The sequence below is a fragment of the Nansenia antarctica genome, assembly GCF_963989245.1.
Source record: "Nansenia antarctica genome assembly, contig: SCAFFOLD_315, whole genome shotgun sequence".
Lineage (NCBI taxonomy): Eukaryota > Metazoa > Chordata > Actinopteri > Argentiniformes > Microstomatidae > Nansenia > Nansenia antarctica.
The window spans coordinates 15,001-22,500 of record NW_027662690.1 but is presented as its reverse complement, the minus strand read 5'-3'; the positions used below and the strand labels follow the sequence as shown (position 1 = coordinate 22,500).

General features: G+C 43.0%; 1 pseudogene across 1 annotated transcript; it reads right to left on the bottom strand.

Moving 5' to 3' along the window:
• Positions 1–2,215: 2,215 nt before the first annotated feature.
• On the bottom strand, positions 2,216–4,322 carry LOC308175515 (putative nuclease HARBI1; annotated as a pseudogene). Its single transcript has 3 exons — positions 3,836–4,322; positions 2,366–2,842; positions 2,216–2,321 (listed from the first exon to the last, which is right to left on the bottom strand). The product of its transcript is annotated as a putative nuclease HARBI1 (transcript).
• Positions 4,323–7,500: the final 3,178 nt, after the last annotated feature.

Sequence of the window (7,500 nt, the reverse complement as noted above, 5' to 3'; positions counted from 1 at the left end):
GTGTTGTTTTTCCTTTTAGCGACGAGTCGTTCGGGACTGAATTTTCACGTGTCGGCGTGATAACCGTGCGATACGTGATACGCGGAATGAAAGTACGATACTTTCCGAATGTTTTCGTGAGGGGAAGCGCCGGCAAATAGTTACTTAGTGGGGCTTGCTTCTTGGACATTTTGACAGCTCGTCGGGTGCCTCAGTGATGCAGCAGTCAGCAGACAGCAGGTGGATTTTGAGGAAGTAAGTTCCTCTCCCAGCGGTTCCAGCTGTTGGTGCGCAAGAGCGCGTTCATGCAGCTGATCTGCCGCGCAGCATGCATTTTGGCGACGCATGCGCACTGGCGCACCAGTTATGTGCACCCCTGTCTATAGTTATCTATAGGCCTAGTGGATGAAACTCAACTTGGTTGCTAAGAGTTGCATGTTGGGCAATTTGAGTAATTAGCATATTATGCAAATTAATAGCTACAAACTGGAAATGGCAGTCATTTAGCTTCTAGTTAACTTAACAAGGTGACCTGAGAGTCTAAGGGCCGGTTTCGGAGACAGGGCTTAAATTAAGACAGGAGTAGGCCTAAGTCAGACTAGTTAATCCTGGATATTTAAGTGGCTTGCATGGACATGGCTTAAATTTGGCTTAGTTAGTCTGAGACTATGGAGTCCTGGAGTAAGCTTTATGAGAACACCTAGTTCAAGCCTCATTAGACTAAGTGGGAGCACAGGCTGTTGGTCCAATTGTGCTCATGAAAACCCGAAATGGAGTATAAAACACCATTGTTGCAGTGAATTTTGAGACAAGACAATGGCAGAGGCAAAGAGAATTCGCTCCAAAAATTATAGTGAGCATGAAAAAACACTACTAAAACAAATTGTATCAAACCATCCAGTCATTGAAAGCAAAATCCATACTGCTGCTATGGAACAGAAGAAAAGAAGTGCTTGGACTGCAATTGGCAATGAATTCAATGCAAATGAAGATGTCACCACAAGAACAGTACAACAACGGCAGGTGAGTTAATCTTCATTATTAGGCACAAAAATATGTGTTTGTTTCCTGTTGCCTATACCCTGCTTATTGATGCCCTACCCAAATTATTTCATGACATTTATGTCAAGTTCAATCTGTTTCTCTCATATCTGTTTCTCTCATATACTGTAACAATACTCCTGCTGCTTGTAGCATTCACATTGAATGAATATCCTGTTTTAAAACGATAGTAACCTATTTTAAGGGGCCATATGAATGTTAAACATGGTGGTAGAATATGTTGCACAAAGGAAGATCCATACCTATGTGAGGGGGAAAGAAATGTAAAATAAAATCATTTCTCCACCATGACCTAAATTATCAGGAGACACACTTATTTTTATTATGCCTTATCAGTACCAGTATTTCAGATTTCCCATATTACTATTTTTGTCACATCAAAAAAGAAAACTAATGAATGATATCTGCCTTCATAGGTTCTATGGAAGAACATTAAACTGGTATTAAAAAAAGAGAATGCAGCAAGCAGAAGAGAGCGATTTATTACAGGTGGTGGACCACCAATAAAGGACACATCTGATGAATTGGGTGACTTGCTGTCTGGTATAATAGAGCACCAGCAACCTCTGGATGGTATACCAGACAATGACCATTTGGACAGTGAACATGGAGAACTGAGCACAAATGGTAAATATACCTCAGGAAGTAAATTGGTTACAGGACCATATTAGTTCATTTGAGTTTGTAACAGTGGTCTTTTTTTCCAGAGGAAACCAATCAAGAGCCAGTTCACAAACGAGCCTGAACCCTCCACATCTGCTATGGCACCCCTGGGAGATGAAGCTGCTACCATCCAACAGAGACCAAAAAAGATACATTAACTATGCATGAAAAGTTAGCCAGAGAATTTCATGAGCATAAAATTGCATATTTAAAAGAAGAACATGAAATGAAAATGAGAATTCTAGAGGTTGAACTGGATATGAAATTGGGACAGAGGACTATGCTCCAAAAAAGAATTCTGCATACCAGTAGCCATGGTGAATATGAAGAATTGTGAAAAATAAAAATACATGTATTGTCATTTGGCATGTGAGTGTGAGTGAGTATTAATCATCACAAACTACATTTTAACCAGCCTTGGTTCACTCGTTTAATTTTGCTTTACATTATTGTAATTTTGTACAGAAACAGTATGCAAGCAAAACTATACCATAATGAATACATTCCATATTTAAATGCTGAAGTGCTGCACTGTGAAAGCAGCTCTGTGTGCAAGTCCTCGCTGGTCATTGGCTGCCTCTGCCATGGGCACATCTGCATCATCCTGATCTTCCATTGGCAGATCAGGACAGCCATGCTGCTTCAGGTAGTTGTGCAGCACAGATCTTCCATTGGCAGATCAGGACAGCCATGCTGCTTCAGGTAGTTGTGCAGCACAGCTGTAGCAATGATCACTTTGCAGCATCTTCTTGGCTTGAAACGAAGCGTATTTCGTAAGCACTGGAATCAACTTTTCCATACTCCAAACATACGCTCGACCATCCCTCTAGTACGGATATGAGCTCTGTTTACCTTTGCTGCTCAGCTGTTGTGGGATTTAGATGTGGTGTGAATAAATAGTTACTCTGACCATATCCACTATCACCAAGTAGTAGTCCACTATGTTGTCCTCTCTCAAATTGTGCACACAATGAAGAGTTGAGAAAAATCCTTGAATCATGGGTTGCACCTTTCCAACGGGCAACAATGTTTGAAAACTCCAAATTAGGAGTGCATACACCCTGAACATTGATTGAAAACCAGTTCTTACGATTCCTGTATTCCTCTGCATCAGGAGTTGATGGACACTTGATGGGAACTAGGGATGGACGGTTTCCAATTATTGAAACCGAAAAACCGTCAGAGAGTAAAACCGCGGTTTTCCGGTTAACCGAAAAATACAGTAAAAAAAAAAAAAGGGGGGGTTTTTTCAAATAATTGAGCCCTACTGCTACAATACACTCATGTCGAACACCATTAAAACACCGTAAGCACAGTCGCAACACATTTAGGCTACTTAGTTTCACAAATATAAGTGGAAAGGCAGACTTTTGTAAGCTACACCATACATGAAAACACATGAACACTTAACACACCAGCTCTGCTGATCCAGGGTGCACGCCTGCACGGAAGATAATCTCTTGGAACAGCGTCTTCATTGAATGAACTGCTTTCTCAATATCTTGGTTCTTAGACAAAGTTTCAGCTGCTGCTCAATGTATTTAAATATTTGAATACTGCTCAATAATCACTGAAATATTAGACTTAGAATTATGCAGTGAACATACTTAAAGCTTTTCATAAAAACCACATGCCGCGAGACTGACTCGTCCTGAACTGTCGTAAGTCAATCAACAAAGAATGCCCCATCAAAATAAAAGTGCCCATGGTAGAGCTGTCAAAATAGAGCTTTCAAAATAAATGTACTAATACAGATAGAGATAAATACAGAACTACCTTTGCGTCACTAAGTGACCGCGTATCTTCTGAGACATGCGTTCTGTCATCACTTTCAGTAGCGCCTTCACACACAGTGGCGCTGTGCACAAACACTCTTGATCCGTATAGCTCTTGTTTTATTATATTGTGGTTTAGTAAATATTGTGCTATAGAACATAAATAAAGTTTGATTGATTGATTGATATCAAATCAAATCACATTTTATTTCTATAGCGCATTTCTCACAAAAGTGACCCAATGCGCTTTACAGAGAGCAGCGAAAATGATCTTATTAAATGTAAGCGAGTAATTGTAAAAAACCTTTCCTATCTACCAATAACTGAAGGCAACTATCTTTCCCATAGAGTTTAACCGAAAAACCGTCCATCCCTAATGGGAACATGACATCCGTCTATACAGCCAGTCACTCCTGGGAAGTGCCCATATTCATAGAATTGCACTTTATAGTTGGCTTGCCCAGCAGCATCAGGGAACTTGATGTAAAGACTCCTCAGTTCACAAATGGCACTGCAGACTTTGTGAACTATTCTACATACAGTTGGTTCACTGACACCACACAAATCACCAGTTTCACGATGAAAGATTCCACATGCCAAGAACCTCAAAGTGATCAGAACTTGCAGTTGATTGGACACAGGCCCTCCTCTTTGAGACAGAGAGGAAAGTCTAGGCTCAAGCAAAGTAATTATCTCCAATGCATTTTCCTTGTACATACGAAAGCGGTCTCGAAAAGTTATTTCATCAAACTGATTCAATGGATCACTCCTATCCAGCAGTATTCGTCTGGCTGGCCTTTGTCGTGCATGTTGGTCCTCATTTAGATATTCCAAATAGTCCATGCTCCCAAACAATCCAAGCTCAGTTTCACAAACAGTAGCTTAGCCTACTAAGCGGGAGTTAAACCTGCCTCCTTGGCAGATTAGTTTAAGCTTCAATTCAGTCCAATTTAGTCCTGGAGTAGCTCTAATCCTCAATTTTGCAATCGGCTTTGTTTAATCCAGAACAGGCTTAATCCACGACTATTTTAAGCTACGTCTGTGCAAGTGAATTTCAGTTAAGCCAGCTCAAACAGCATTTTATTCTGGGACTAGGCTTAAGCCTTGTCTCCGAAACCGGCCCTAAGTCTTCTAGTTAACTTAACAAGGTGATCTGAGAGTCTAAGTCTTCTAGTTAACTTAACAAGGTGATCTGAGAGTCTGTTAACTTAACAAGGTGATCTGAGAGTAAGTCCATGTTTGTGATGTCCAGAAAGTCATCTAGTACCATGGTGCTGTCATGCAACCTTTCCTCATTAGCATAATTAGCATAAATGATGTAATACTTAGGTCAGAATCAGGAAATATAGTTATAGATTTAACACTAACTTTGACTATCAGTCCAGGATGCTAACATTCTCCACTCACAACCTGACAACTAACTAACTAACTAACTACCTCACTAACTAACTAACTAAAGTATTCCACTCAGAACCTGACAACTAACTAACTAACTAACTAGCTAGCTAACTAAGTAACTAACTAGCTAACTAAATAGCTAACTAACTAGCTAACTAACTAACTAACCAACTAACCAGCTAACTAACTATCTAACCAGCTAACCAGCTAACTAGCTAGCCCGTCCAGGCTGAAGCTGACCACTCCTGACAGTATAAAGCTCCTTCATGCAGTCTCTCTTCTACAAACACAGAACATTTCAGACCCATTCTTTCTGGGTCTCCACACACACACACACACACACACACACACACACACACACACACACACTCACACACACACACACACACACACACACAGGGTGTGTTTTTCCAGTGGTTCCCACGTCTGAATTGAACAGGAATGTTGGCAGCCCCATGGGGAGCCCCTAGGCTGTCTCCCTCTCTCTCTCTCTCCCACTCTCTCTCCCCCCCTCTCTCTCCCTCTCTCTCTCTCTCTCTCTGTCTCTCTCTCTCTCCCTCTCTCTCCCTCTCTCTCTCCCTCTCTCTCTCCCTCTCTCCCTCTCTCTCCCTCTCTCTCTCTCCCTCTCTTCTCTCCCTCTCTCTCTCCCTCTCCCTCTCTCCCTCTCTCTCTCTCCCTCTCTCTCTCCCCCCTCCCTCTCTCTCCCTCTCTCCCTCCCTCTCTCTCTCCCTCTCTCCCTCCCTCTCTCTCTCTCTCTCTCTCTCTCTCTCTCTCTCTCTTCTCCCTCTCTCTCCCTCTCTCTCTCTCCCTTTCTCTCTTCCCCTCTCTCTCTCTCTCCCTATCTCTCTCTCTCCCTCTCTCTCTTCTCTCTTCTCTCTCTCTCTCTCTGGTCTCCAAAGCTGGGGCCATGGTTGTCATCTGCTTGTCCGTTCTAAAACAACAACAACCATTTTCAGGTCGTGCACAGCGGTTTGTTCAGGGTGTCGTACTTGGTTGCACAAAGGTTGTCCTGCTGTCAGAACCTCACACCACTGCATACTAGTCTATGCAAACTCTACACAGATGATAGAAACCAAAATGGCCAAAATAACCTTGTGAATATCATCCCTGTCATGTAAGCCCCTTGTTCACACACCACCGTACAATGCAGTTCAAGTGTGGGGGTTGCAGGATGCAGAACTGGAACGTAGTAGACATGATTCTAACGAGACAGGCGTGTGAGATGTACCATGTACTATATCTGCCATATATAATTCATTCATTCATTCATTCATTCATTCATATATCTGCCCTATATCACACCTCCAGTCCGGGGCAGTTCTTATGCTCTCTGCCCTTCTGACTGCGCGATGCAGGACAGCTGTGAAAGGAGACTGACCAGGCAATGTTCAGGCTTCTGCTCACACTTACCGCGACCCATTATACATGGTCTCTCTCCACCAGGGTAATTGGCTGGGCGGATTTCCCCGGCCAATCGCATTCAGACACACGCTGACACAGGAAATTCCATGGAATCTACTGGGAAGGCTCGTATGTGTGAAAGGGGCTATCGCTAGTCTAGGTCTGTAATGTTAAAGTTAGAGAGTGAATACCAGGATGTAACTGGAAGTGCCTCTAAATACCAGGATGTAACTGGAAGTGCCTCTCTGGAAACAAGGGCTTCTCTGAGCCTCATGTTGTATCAGCTGGACCGCTTGGCCTCTAGTCAACATGCTTGTGTCTGTGTGTTTTCAGGGGATGTGCCTGGATGTACCTGGATGTACCTGGATGTACCTGTACCTGTCTACCTGGAGGTTTTGCTGCGTCTGCCCTGTGTTGTAATCCTGTTACCTGGACGAGCCCACAGAAGAGGTGAGTTTATTATCTACTGGCTGGAGTCTCACAGACGCCTCTTAAACTTAATCAGCCATGATTAATGACCCCTGAGGGTAAAGAAACATGATTAATGACCCCTGAGGGTAAAGAAACATGATGAATGACCCCTGAGGGTAAAGAAACATGATGAATGACCCCTGGGGGTAAAGAAACATGATGAATGACCCCTGAGGGTAAAGAAACATGATGAATGACCCCTGGGGGTAAAGAAACATGATGAATGACCCCTGGGGGTAAAGAAACATGATTAATGACCCCTGAGGGTAAAGAAACATGATTAATGACCCCTGAGGGTAAAGAAACATGTTCTATCTTTGCACTCCATCAAATGTCAGGACCCTCCTTTCATGACTTGTCCTAGATATGTGGTGTTCTACCACCCAGTATCCTTACATGTTCTAAATCACATCAGGATAAGCTAGTATGAAGATATTTTGCCAGTTTTTCTGTGTAGGAGGCAGGCTAATTTACAAGCGGCCAACTAGTGGTTGTTGTGTGTAAATAGCAGCTTGAGCATTGTTAAGAGGCGGCTCTCATAGTTGTTCTAGTGTTAAGATGCCTCTGGGTGGCTGACATCGTATCAGGACCTAGCAAGAACCTTCTCTTCTCTTAAAACCCACAGGTAGATATAAAGGTGGGGCGTCTGTGTCTCAGGAGGTAGAGCTGCCGTCTAATGATCGCAAGGTTGGCAGATCGGCGGTTCGAGCCCTGGCGCTGGCCACATGTCGAAGTGTCCTTGGGCAAGACA